At 40.0% G+C, this 13,946-nt stretch overlaps 1 pseudogene; it reads left to right on the forward strand.

Annotated features, from left to right (window-relative positions):
* Positions 1-11,215: 11,215 nt before the first annotated feature.
* On the forward strand, positions 11,216-13,418 carry LOC108536361 (heterogeneous nuclear ribonucleoprotein A1-like; annotated as a pseudogene).
* The last annotated feature ends 528 nt before the right edge of the window (positions 13,419-13,946 follow it).

Consider the following 13,946-nt stretch of genomic DNA (forward strand, 5'->3'; position numbering starts at 1 on the left):
ATATTTTGGTAGAGATGAGTTTTCACCATGTTGGCCAGGCTGGTCTCAAACTCCTGACCTTAAACGATCCGCCCACCTCGGCCTCACAAAGTGCTGGGATTACAGGCATGAGCCACCTTGCCTAGCAATCCTACTTCTAAGGCTAATTGCAGCCTCTCTGTTGGGTCAAGGGCAGACTGGTCTAGTCCCAGAGGATGGCCAAGAAGTAGTAGAGGGTGGTGGGGAGTGGACAAAGCTCAAACACACAGGCAGGGATGGCCCCACACAAGCTCCCAAGGTTCCTCACTGTGTAGCAGGAAGCGGGCCACCGGCCAGTGCTGTCCCTCCAAACTGCCATGTCTTGGTGCACTTCTCCAAGCCAAATGACAATCACAAACTCCCACCTGGCCTTCCAAGTCCTTAGTGGGTATTTTTATCAAAGTAAGAGGATAGAACATTTTTCACTTGTTTGTAATCCTGATTTATACACTAAAAATTAAAACATGCCTTGTAACTAGACTTCCACTTACGCTGTTGCCCTGGGCACCCTTAATGTGAGGAGGCAGTAGTAACGATAGTCAGTGTATAAAACTGAGAAAGAAAAAGATAAAACTGGCCGGGTGCAGTGGCTCACTCCTGTAATCCCAGCACTTTGGGAGGCTGAGGCGGATGGATCATGAGGTCAAGAGATCGAGATCATCCTGGCCAACATGGTGAAACCCTGTCTCTACTAAAAATACAAAAATTAGCCAGGCATGGTGGCACCTGCCTGTAGTCCCAGCCACTCGGGAGGCTGAGGCAGGAGAATTGCTTGAACCCAAGAGGCAAGGGTTGCAGTGAGCCGAGATTGTGCCATTGCACTCGAGCCTGGGCGACAGAGCAAGACTCCGTCTCAAAAAAGAAAAAAGAAAGAAAGAAAAAGATAAAACCTAAAAGACTAATAGATTAAAAGGCTTCCCTCTCCAAATTCACAGTAAATGTGAACTCTGAGATGAGAAAACTTCAGACCCTAAGAGCACATGATACAAAATAGATGCTGATTAAACATTTGTGGAATGAATTATTGAGGAACAGGCACGTATTGCATGTTCGGCTCAATGACAGCACTGTCTATATGATGTAATTAGGGGTATGCAGGGTAGCCGAGCATGACCAGGACCACCCGCCACCCCACTTGGACCTTGACACCTCACAGAGTCCTACAAGGTCCTCAGGTGACCTTGGCATTTCCTCTCCCAGCCACTCCAGTGCCTCTGGATCCCTCCATGCCGTTCATGGGATCAGCACTTTTTTGAGTTCTCATCCTTTTGGTTTTCAGACAGATTTTCATCCTTCTTGACATCTCAGCAATTTCTTCTACCTCTCCCCTTGTTCTGTCCCACCCTCAGCCAATCAGCAGCCAACACCAGACCTCCCAATCTCTGCCCAACCCCCATTCCCAAATTCCTGCAACAATCACCCTGTACTACTTCCCCCTGTAGGGGTGCCAGTGAATCTTTCTTTCCCATTATATGTGACAACAATATCTTAATTTTACTTTTCCACAGCACCTGGCACAGGGTTTCTCACCCAGTTGGCACTGAGGAACATTTGTGGAATATTCATTGAATGAATTTTGGATGCAGTAGAACCATTTTAAAACATTTTTATGTTCCTAAATCCCTACATGAATATTTTGCATTAAGAGCATAGGTTCTGGCGTCAGGCTGCCTGGATTCTAATCCCTGCTCTGCCACCTCCTACTTGTGTGATCTTATGCAAATCAACCTTGGTTTCCTCCTTTGTAAGATGGAAATGATGACAGCTCCTACCTCAGAGAGTTGCTGTAAAGATTCATGGAGTTAACACATGTAAAACTAAAAAGTGCTTAGAACAGTACTTGGCACATAAGCCTTTGATATTAGCTTTTGTTGTTGCTGCTGTTGTTGTTGTTGTTGTTTTTGAAACAGAGTCTCTGTCACCCAGGCTGGAGTGCAGTGGCACGATCTTGGCTCACTGCGACCTTCGCCTCTGGGTTCAAGCAGTTCTCCTGTCTCAGCCTCCCAAGTAGCTGGGACCACTGGCGTGTACCACCATGCTCAGCTAATTTTTGGTATTTTTAGTAGAGGCAGGGTTTCACCATGTTGGCCAGGCTGGTCTCGAACTGCTGACCTCAAGTGATCCACCCACCTCGGTCTCCGAAAGTGCTGGGATTACAGGCGTGAGCCACTGCACCCAGTCACATGTTAGTTTTTATTTAATCTTCTCAACAAGCTTACTTGGTAGGTACTATTGTTTCCATTTTCTTTCTTTTTTTCCCCCCCCCATTCTGTCTTTTATTTATTATCTATATTATACTTTATGTTCTCGGGTACATGTGCACAACATGCAGGTTTGTTACATATGTATACATGTGCCATGTTGGTGTGCTGTACCAATTAACTTGTCATTTACATTAGATATATCTCCTAATGCTATCCCTCCCTCTTCCCTTCAGCCCACAACAGGTCCCAGTGTGTGATATTACCCTTCCTGTTTCCATTTTCTAGGTGAAGAAACTTAAGGTGTTTGGAGGACTAAAGTAATGTGTCCAGCCTCACAGAGCCCGTGCTCCGCAACTGAAATTCCCACCAGGATCAACCCACTCAGGCCTAGGGCTACGGACTCCTCACTACATCACTGCACTGCACAAGGCAGTCACTAATAAATGCCCTGTGACTCAGCATGACAGAAACAGTGGAGCAGACACCAGATAGGTACAATCCCGTCAGCCAGAACTGCCCTGTGGTTTTACTCTCTGAGAATGGGGAAGCACAACGAGGGTAATTTCTCAAATCAGACAGCCCTATTGAATCTGGCCTGGGAATCAATGTGGACTGAGTATTTTTTTCCTATGAGACTTCAGACCTGCCCCACCACCTCTCTGGCACCAGGAACACACTGTGACTGGTGAGAGGGGATGTGGTTCATAACTGCCCCACTTAGGCCATATAAAGGGCCATATGGAAGCCACAGGGGAAAAAAATGAGGTTCTGCAATGCATCCCAAGATAGCTTAATATTTAATAGTTTTAGAAGCACAAGACTGGCTAAAACTCCAGTAGGCACCCAATAAATACCTGGGAGCTTGTCTCCTTGATAGAACTCTCCTGAACCTGACAACTGGCCAAATCATTGCCTTTAAGAGCCATCTCTGTCCCCCACTCCCACTATATTTGCCTGTGGGTTCAAGCAATCCTCTTGTCTCAGCCTCCAGAGTAGCAGAGACCACCAGCATGCACCACCATGCCCAGCTAATTTTTCGTATTTTTAGTAGAGACAGGGTAGTAAGCCCTTAATCAAAAGGCCTATGAAAGTAGAAGCAGCAATTTGTATTCTAATATGAGATTTTAAGTTCTCCAACTCTTAAGGATTTGACATGCTAAATTTCTTTGTGTTAAGAAATTGTTTTTAAGAACATGTGCCTGGCATATCCCATGTCAGGGGAACATACCAGAGGAACTATAGAAATAATTCCTGATGCCAGTAAAAGCAAAAACAAATAAGCAACAGAACAGATGCTGGAGTGTGCTCAAGTTATTCAGTAGCTTGATGAGGTACTTTTTTCTCATACTGGGTTTTTTTGATTGCTGTTTTGTTTTGTTTTGTTTTGTTTTGTTTTGTTTTGTTTTAAGGTAGTGTCTCGATACATTGGCCAGGTTGGTCTTGAACTCCTGGACCAAGCAGTCTCCCCACTTCAGCCTTCTGAATAGCTGAGACTACGGGCGCACACCACTCACCTGGTTCAGATTCGTTTTTAATGTTCTTTTCTTTTATTTTCTTTACTTTTCTTTTCTTTTTTTCTTTCTGAAACTGGGTCTTGCTCTGTCACTCAGGTGCAGTGACATGATCTTGGCTCACTGTAATGTCGGCATCCTGGGCTGCAGTGATCCCCCTACCTCAGCCTCCGAGATGTGTGCCACCATGCCCCGCTAATTTTTGTACTTTTTTGTAGAGACAGGGTCTTAACATGTTGCCCAGGCTGATCTCGAATTTCTGGGCTCAAGGGATCCTCCCACCTTAGCCTTCCAAAGTGCTGGGATTACAGGAGTGAGCCACCACGCCCAGCATGTCAGACACTTTAAGGTCATAATTTTTACTGTAATCCCTAATTAATAATTTCCTATTTCTCAAAGGCTTTCATTAATCATTGAATTATTTCATGTTTCAGATAGGTGTAAACCTATTATTTCATGTTTGGATATTTTGGTAAAACAAATTTAAGCAATTTCTTTAAATTCAGGTCTTTGGAATAGATTTTTTTTAAGCAGAGTAACCAAAAGCTAATTTAAGTTCATCTAAATTCAAATATTAGTATTAATCAAGAAATTTAGTTCCAATTTTCCAAAGTTGGAAAATCTACAAAAGAAAATAACCACAAAACTTTTTTCTCAGGGTTCAATGCTTAGGTAAATCATGCAAAATAACAACAACACATGCTAATATAAGAAATTCGCTTTTAAAATGTTTTGAAACTACAGGTCATAATCCACTGAGATCATAAAATCAATTCAGTAAGTCACAAACAGCATCCCTTTGGAAAATTAAAGACAACCTTAAAAGATAATTATCAGAATACATTGCAGCTGGTAGGTACATTTTTGCAAAATTTTTGTCTCAACTCTTTATGTGAATACACACACACGTTTATTAGTAATGGATTGTGATAGAATTTTTTTTTTAATGTGGGTTTCCCTAAAATATGTTTGAAAGCCTTGTTCTAGAAATGTCCTTCAGTTAACACATCTTCTGCCCATGAACCATGTACATGTACAGTTTAGTACATTCAGTCAACAAAAGTTTCTTGAATGCCTATGTGAGAATTAGCATTCTTGCTCATGACCCAGCACCCCAAACTATCTAAGATTCATTTATGTTAACCATACTCCAGTGCATTTTAGCGTGGATTAAAATGAAAAAGTATTTAGGCCAATCCAAAGGTAAGCAAAAAATTAAATTAACTAAAAAGCCCCATTGTTCAAGCATACTGATGGTTGTTTGTAATAACCCTTTGGAAACTTGAAACTGAAAACTACTTCCTTAGCATTTTTTTCCTCCATCCTGTACACACACTGATAAGTTACTGTGGGCAAGAAATGTTTGGGAGGATATGAGTTAGCACAGAATTTTTCATTCAAGGGAAAAAAGTGTTATATTTATTTTGAGAAGAAATGTCATGCAAAAATTACACAGATTCATAACTTTTAAGCCGTGTGTGCTTTCTAAAGTTTGACACTGTCTCTTTCAGCACAATTTCTCAATCTATTTCAATGCTATGAATTTTATCATTATTTAAAAATTAATTTTAGAATAAAATTCCATCTCAGTCACATAGATTCACAATTATAAACTTAACAAGATTATTTAGTTTGTAGCTTAGAGCATACCAGAATTTACTCATATTATATAATAAGATTCTGCATTTGTAGAGAAAGACTTTGCTGAAAACATTAGTGTAAATGCTAACAGTTAAGATGGTTGTTAAAATTTTTAAATCACTTTCATTTTGGGTATTTTAAGTAATTTTGGGGTGCCTTAAGTGCTTCAGTGAAATATCTCTCACAGAGTAATCCTTCAAAAAATGTTGATTAAATGACGTATTTGGAGAGTTAATAAATGAAGCAATCAAGCAGAAGCAATAAATCTATTGATAATTTTTGCCACAATATATTTATTGCCACAAAGCACTGGTTGCTGGTGAAATCTATTGAACACTTGCTATGTGCCAGGAACTAAGCTAGGCATTTCCATGTGTTCTCTCATTTTATCCTCACAAAAATGTGGAAGTGGATACTAGCATTATGGCCATTACACAGATGAAACCACTGAGACTTAAATAACTTTTTCAATGTCCTACAACTGGTAAGTGGAAGAATAGGATCTAGGATTTGAGAAGGAAAAAAAATTCAATATTGGGTCCAAATTCTAACAATCTTAAGTGAATTCTTTGGGCTGCTTTATTTTTATGAAAGAGCCTTCCGGCTGGGCAGTTACTTACACCTGTAACCCCAGCGCTTTGGGAGAGTGGGCAGGCAGATCGCTTGAGCTCAAGAGTTCAAGACCAGCGTGGGCAACATGGAAACCCCATGTCTACCAAAAAAGATTTTATAAATTAGCCAGCTATGGTGGTGCACCTGTAGTCCCAGCTACTTGGGAGCCTAAGGTGGCAGGATCGCTTGAGCCCGGGAGGTAGAGGCTGCAGTGAGCCAAGATCACACCATTGCACTCCAGCCTGGGCAACAGAGAGACACCCTGTCTCAAAATAAACAGAAAAAAGAGCCTTCCCACTTCAGCCCTAAGACCAGAATGATTTGCCCACTTTTTGGAGTCTTCGGCAAATGGAATACATATCTGAGAGACAGACTTAATGTCTAATCTGCAGGAACAATCTTTCATGGTAGAGGTGAGAGGAAGTGGGGCTGTACAGTTGTATCTTTGGAGGGCCTTTCAAGCTAAGACCTTGATCTGCTCAAAGCAATTTCTCTCCTTCATGCTCAATGAGCCCTGACACTTTGGTGTCCTGGATCTGTTACTCATATTTCTCTTATACTGGAAACCTGCAGACTCTTAGCTCTTCCCAGGGAGGCAGGGCCAGGTTGTTCGCCACAAAGCACTGGTTGCTGGTTGAATCAAGAGTAGGTGGACCGGAAACCAGTAGGTGGCTTTATTCAAAGGATCTCACCCAACAATGGCAGTAGAATGAGCTAAGCTAGCCAAGCTAAGTTCCTCTGGAATTTGGCTCAGGAAATATGGAGAAGGGAATGGAAAAGAATGTGGAGAGAGGCTGAGACAGTAAGAGAGAAACTATATGGGGCCAAAAGAGAGAGTCAAGAAGGCAGAAGGCTCCTAGAGCTGGCTTTCTGTTCCAGCTCCCATCCATACACGGCTATTCATATTTTGTTTTATAAAAGTTTTAAACACTTCTTCTTTTCTTAAGGAACCCACTGTTTCTTCTCCTAACTGATCTATTTAAATTCTCACTGTGACTATGAAACATGGAATTAAAACCATAGACACTACTCCATGAGCATCTATTAGCAACAATCTCATAGTAACTCTATCACCCAGACCTTGCCAAAGGGTGAGAGAGGCCTGTGCTTTTTCCAGATGGTTCCTGACATGTGTAAAAAGTCAAAACACCTGTGTGCAACTTATTAAAAGTTAAAGCTTTTAGTTTAGCTTTTAAAGAAAAGGTGGACCTTTTCTTCCTTGGTCTTGTCAGTGGATCTCTGTGACCATGCAAAACTCCACCAGAGATTGTATCAAAACTCAGTACTTGCAGCTCTGAGTGAACATGAAGCCAAATAACCTTTTGGGCTCCCCCTCTGCTGTCCTTGATACTGCTTTAGGAAGGAGAGGCCAGGGCCAGAACTGAGGGGGGAGGGGAACACAGGATAGGTGCGTAGGGCAGGGGGCTTTGGTTCCAAGGAAATAAAAGTTCTAAGTCTGTGGTGAATAAGACCTTCAGTAAGTGGCTAAATGGGAGTGCCAGGAACATATGAGAAAGGTAAGACGAGGAAGAAAGAAGGAAGACCTCATAAAAGGCATGGGCGGCTGGGCGCGGTGGCTCACCCCATAATCCCAGCACTTTGGGAGGCCGAGACAGGCGGATCACGAGGTTAGGAGCTCAAGACCAGCCTGGCCAACATGGTGAAACCCTGTCTCTACTAAAACAAACAAACAAAACACCCCACAAAAATTAGCTGGGCATGGTGGCGTGCGCCTGTAATCCCAGCTACTCTGAAGCTGAAGCAGGAGAAGCACTAAACCTGGGAGGTGGTGGTTGCAGTGAGCCGAGATCGCGCTGCTGCACACTCTAGCCTGCGTGACAGAGCAAGACTCTGTCTCGGAAAAAAAAAATAAAGAAGAAGGCACAGGCTACAGGAAGAAGTCAACGGTAAAAAGTTTACTTCATGCTTTTCCCTAGGGTCTTTCTCATAATACAAATACATGCATTTGCCTCGAGCTTCTATCTCTTGATCCTGATCTCATAACATCAGCATCTGCATCGCACTTTACAGTTTACACAGGGCTTTCACCCACCTTATTATACTTAATTCTTACACCACTCGGAGTGGGACAATATGCTTATTAATCCGTTTTACAGATAGTAAAGTGGAGGCCGAAGCTATTAATTTTGAGCAGCACAAATCGAGGGGTCTTTTTTTCATTGCACTATTCTGGAAACAGGCAGGTAAAAAGCTTCTCTCAGACATCACCACCTCTGCCTTTGCCTGTTCATGCAAGTCTGAGATAAAAGAAAAGAAGAGAAAATCTAATTTCTCCACAATATAGAAATGTAATTCAATACTAATGGGTATTTCTGCTATAGTTATTTTATATGCAAGACTTTTTAAGGATTCACCCTCAGAAGACTCTATCCCTTCTTCATCCTCAATTATATATATCACTTCTTATTTTGACATAAAAGATTAATATTTTATTTAGGCAGGCTTATTGGAAAGGGTAACACACTATCTTGGTTGCCCTACTTTAAAAAAGATTCTTTATGCTTCCTTGGGGTTAAAAATAGCTTGATTTTATAGCAAAAGCTTGATACTGCACATCCAACACAAAGTGTACCAGAGTAGGCCCCCAGGACTGGGCTCTTTCACTCTCTCCAATACCACATTTTTCTCATAGTCTCCTTGCCCAGCCTCAAAAGTTCCTGATATGAAACAAGTAACTTCATGCTTATTTTGAAAATCTCAGTAAATGTGAGGAACCTTTGCCATAGGAATAATGACAACAAGCATGTCCTTATGTATCAGTTCATGGTTCATAAAACATTTGTATAAATATCGTATGCTAATCATCACAATACACAGAAATGACTGTTAACTTCATATAAATGTTCGTAATCAGAATCAGAAAGATTAACTTGCCCAAAATTTCACAGCTAGTTGGTGGCAGATCTGGGACTAGAACCTAAGCACCCTGAATAACTGAATGTGGAGAGAAGACACTTATTCAGTGTCTTTTCAATATTCCATGATGATTTCTGCATCAACAGTAAATCCTAACATGATAATTTATTTATTTAACAATCAAGCAACAAAACCCAATTCATTAATTAATTCATTCAATATTATCTGAGCCCTTTCTCAGTACCTTTTCTAGGTACTGAGAATACAGCAGGGAAATAACAGACAAAAATGTTATATTCCAATTGTGATTCCAGCTAATTATTTGTGTGTGTGAATATATATATTTATATTGCATTACATTGTATTAGGTATTAAAAGTAATCTAGAGATGATTTAAAGTACACAGGAGGATGTGCATAGGTTATATGCAAACACAATTTTATATCAGGGACTTGAGCACCTGTGGATTTTTGATTTTTGACTAGTGTGTGTGTGTGCGTGTGCATGCACATGTGCATGTGTATGCCTGTATATACGTATATACAAAACCTTGAGATATGTTATGTATGTGTGTGGGTGCATGCACCCATAATGCTAAACAGTAAGAAATATTAAGGAGAAAAATTAAGCATAGATGGAAATGGGAACAATCATTCATGTGCACCAGGAGAGTACACCTTGCTCATCTGCTTTAGTTTTATGGTTTCAACAGTAAAAACACTGCAAACAACCTAACTGTTCATTTTCACGAAAATGGATAAATACTGTGTGGCAGTTACAGAATGAAATATTATGCAACAGCAAAAATGTATGATCTATGTGTACCAGGTACAATATAGCTTAATGATAAAAATATAACCTTAAGTGGGGAAAGCAAAAGTCTCAGAAGACTACATACACTATCATGTCATTTTTTAACCAAAAAAAAAAAAAAAACAAGCAAAACTAAATAACATACTCTTCAAGAATACATACATATGTGGTAAACATATTTTAGATGGTTAAAAATGCAAACTCTAGCAGGAAAGTAGAAGGTTGGATCAGAGAAAAACACACAGGGCTGTTTCATTGATGTTGAGAATAGTTTAGCATCTAGGATGGGTGGTAGGGTCATGAGTTTTCATTTTATTATTATGCTGCAAAACTTCCATATATGTTACATATCTTATTGTGTATTTATCAAATATATGACGATACATAATTTAAAACATATCCCAGAAGAACACTTAGAATTATGCTTTTTAATCATTTCAGATTGTTTATATCACAAAGTTGCATTTTACATTTGAGCAGCAGGCAGTCAAGAAGATGTGTACAGTACACTGAAGTTTACAAAGGCCTTTCTTATAATGTCTTTTTGAAATCTTGTATAGTAGTTATTATTATCCCTAGCTTTCAGATGAGTAAACCAAAGAAGAGCTTAAGTGATTTATTTAATCTCACACGACTTGCCAGTGGGACAGATGTCTTTAATTGTCTAAAATTAATGCTCCTATAACCATTTGGAAGCATAGGGCTTTCTTGCTCAGCAAAAGACCAAATACATCCTAGAACATTAGAGCTGGAAGGAGTTTAAAGATCAGACTTTTCAATTCCTTCATTTCACAGATGGAGAAAAGAAGACCCACATACATTAAGGATTTGCCTGGCATCACACAGCTCCTTTCGATGGAAGAAAGGACAGTTGACACATGTCTTGACTCACATCTTCTGAACCCAAGTGAAGCCCTTTTACACTCTGTCAGACTGCCTTTGAAGTAGATTGATACTATTATTTTGTAGCCACTAGGCTATAAGAGGACCAAAAACTTGAACTTAAGGAATACCAAATATCCATCATTCGGATGAATGTTGAAGACTATTATTCATAACAGAAAAGCTACAGAGAATCTTACTTATTAATAACATCAACTGATGTATTAAATATCACAGCACTTTAACTTATGAATGCAGGTTTGATATTTGAAGAAAAAAAATTCTGGTAACAAGATGAAAAACCCAACAGCTGCTTTCTGAAGAGAGATAAAGAGCCTTATCATTTGAAGAGATCCTCAATCTGAGACATCCAATGAAACATCAGTGATACTGGTTCTTAAAATGGCATCACAGTCATTAAAACGTATACAAATGAGTTGTTATATTAGTCTTTTAAGAATACTCAGAGCCTCAATAGTCTTTCCTCATACTCCTTTATAATCTCCAGTTACTAAAGGTTTTTAAATTCATTTAAATAAACCCTATAGTGAATAACTATAAAAAGTAGAATGAGGAGATGTATTTGTCAGCTTACTCCTTTCTGCCTGTGGACACCGCTAAGGATACATCATTAAAGTCTCTCTTCTCCCTGCCATCATGTCTAAGTCAGAGTCTCCTCAAGAGCCCAAACAACAGCCGAGGAAGCTCTTCATTGGAGGGTTGAGGTTTGAAACATCAGATGAGAGCCTGAGGAGCCATTTTGAGCAATGAGGAATGCTCACAGACTGTATGGTAATGAGAGATCCAAACACCAATCACTCCAGGGGCTTTGGGTTTGTCATATACACCACTGTGGAGGAGGTGGATGCAGCCATGAATGCAAGGCAACAGAAGGTGGATGGAAGAGTTGTGGAACCAAAGACAGCTGTCTCAAGAGAAGATTCTCAAAGACCAGGTGCCCACTTAACAATGAAAAAGATATTTATTGCTGGCATTAAAGAAGACACTGAAGAACATCCCCTAAGATATTATTTTGAACAGTATGGAAAAATTGAAGTGATTCAAGACATAGGCATGGGCAAGGACTTCATGTCTAAAAACTGCCCAAAGCAATGCAAACAAAAGCCAAAAATTTGACAAACATGGATCTAAATTAAACTAAAGACTTCCTGGCACAACAAAGAAACTACCATCAGAGTGAACAAACAGGCAAGCCTACAGAATGGGAAGAAAAATTTGGCAATCTACTCATCTGACAAAGGGCCTAATTATCAGAAACCTACAAAGAACCAAACAAATTACAAGAAATAAAAACAAAACAACCCCATCCAAAAGTGGGTCAAAGGATATGAACAGGACACTTCCTCAAAGAAGACATTACCAGACAGCCAACCAGACACATGAAAAAATGCTCCATTCCATCACTGCCATTCCAGAGAATGCAATCAAAACCATAATGAGACACCATCCTCCCACACAGTAGAATGGCAATCCATTAAAAAAATCAGGAAACAACAGGTGCTGGAGAGGATTGGAGAAGTAGGAACACTTTTACACTGTGGTGGGACTGTAAGCTAGTTCCAAACATTGTGGAAAACAGTGTGGCGATTCTAAGGATCTAGAACTAGAAATACCTTTTTGACTCAGCCATTCCCATTACTGGGTATATACCCCAAAGATTATAAATCATGCCTGCTATAAAAGACACATGCATCACGTATGTTTTTACTTCAGCACTATTCACATAGCCAAAGACTTGAATCAACCCAAATTGCCATCAGTGACAGGACTGGATTAAGAAAATGTGGCACATATTCACCATGGAAATACTATGCAGTCATAAAAAAGGAAGTTCATGTCCTTTGTAGGGACATGAATGCAGCTGGAAACCATCAATTTCTCCAGCAAACTATTGCAAGAACAGAAAACCAAACACCTGCATTTCTCACTCATAAGGTGGAATTAACCGATGAAGATCACTTGACACATGAAGGGGAACATCACATCATCGGGGGCCTATGTGTGGGGAGGGTGGATGGGGGAGGGATAGCATTAGGAGATATATCTAATGTAAATGATGAGTTAATGGGGGCAGCACACCAACCAGGCACATGTATACATATGTAACAAACCTGTACATTGTGCACATGTACCCTAGAACTTAAAGTATAATAATAATAATAAATAATAAAAAAAGAGAAAGAAATCATGACTGACCAAGGCAGTGGCAAGAAAAGGGGTTTTGCCTTTGTAACCTTTGACAACCATGACTCCACATATAAGATTGCCAATTCAGAAATACCGTATTGTGAATAGCCACAACTATGAAGTTAGGAGAGCCCTGTCAAAGCAAGAAATGGCTAGTGCTCTGTCCAGCCAAATAAGTCGAAGTCGTTCTGGAAACTTCGGTAATGGTCATGGAGGTGTTTTTGGTGGGAATGACAACTTTGGTCATGGAGGAAACTTCCGTGGTTGTGGTGGCTTTGGTGGCAGCCTTGGTGGTGGTGGATATGGTGGCAGTGCAGATGGCTATAATGGATTTGGTAATGATGGAAGGAATTTTGGAGGTGGTAGCAGTTACAATGATTTTGGCAATTACAACTATCGGTCTTCAAATTTTGGGCCTATGAAGGGAGGTAACTTTGGAGGCAGAAGCTCTTGCCCCTATGATGGTGGAGGCCAATACTTTGCCAAACCATGAAACCAAGGTGGCTATGGGGGTTCCAGTAGCAATAGTAGCTATGGCAGTGGCAGAAGATTTTAATTAGGAAACAAAGCTTAGCAGGAGAGGAGAGCCAGAGAAGTGACAGGGAAGCTATAGGTTACAACAGATTTGTGAACTCAGTCAAGCACAGTGGTGGCAGGACTTAGCTGCTATGAAGAAGACATGTTTTAGACAAATTAGACAAATACTCATGTCAAAAAACCTCAAGGACTGTATTTGTGACTAACTATATAACGGGTTATTTTAGTTTCTGTTCTGTGAAAAGTTAAAGAATTCCAACAAAGGGTTTTAATTTTTTTTTTTTTTTGCACCCATGTTGTTGATTGCTAAATGTAATAATTCGATCATGATGCTGAATAGAATAAATGTCTCTTTTAAAAAAAAAAAAAGTAGAATGAGGAAAGGGAAGAGTACTGGACCTTTTTTGTGGAGTCAAAGGACCTAGGTTTAAATATCAGATATGCCATTTACTTGCTTTCTGAGGTTAAACAAGTTTCTCAACCTCTCTGATCCTTGGTTAACTGATATGTAAGGTGACAATGATAATCACTACCTTACAGAATTAAGAAATATAATGTATGGGGAAGGTCTTAAAAAACAGTAATAAATAATACAAATATCCTTGTGGCTTTTATACAAAATCCTGTGACTCAATCATTCAAT

The sequence above is a fragment of the Rhinopithecus bieti genome, unplaced genomic scaffold (genome assembly GCF_001698545.2).
Source record: "Rhinopithecus bieti isolate Rb0 unplaced genomic scaffold, ASM169854v2 scaffold_11964, whole genome shotgun sequence".
NCBI lineage: Eukaryota > Metazoa > Chordata > Mammalia > Primates > Cercopithecidae > Rhinopithecus > Rhinopithecus bieti.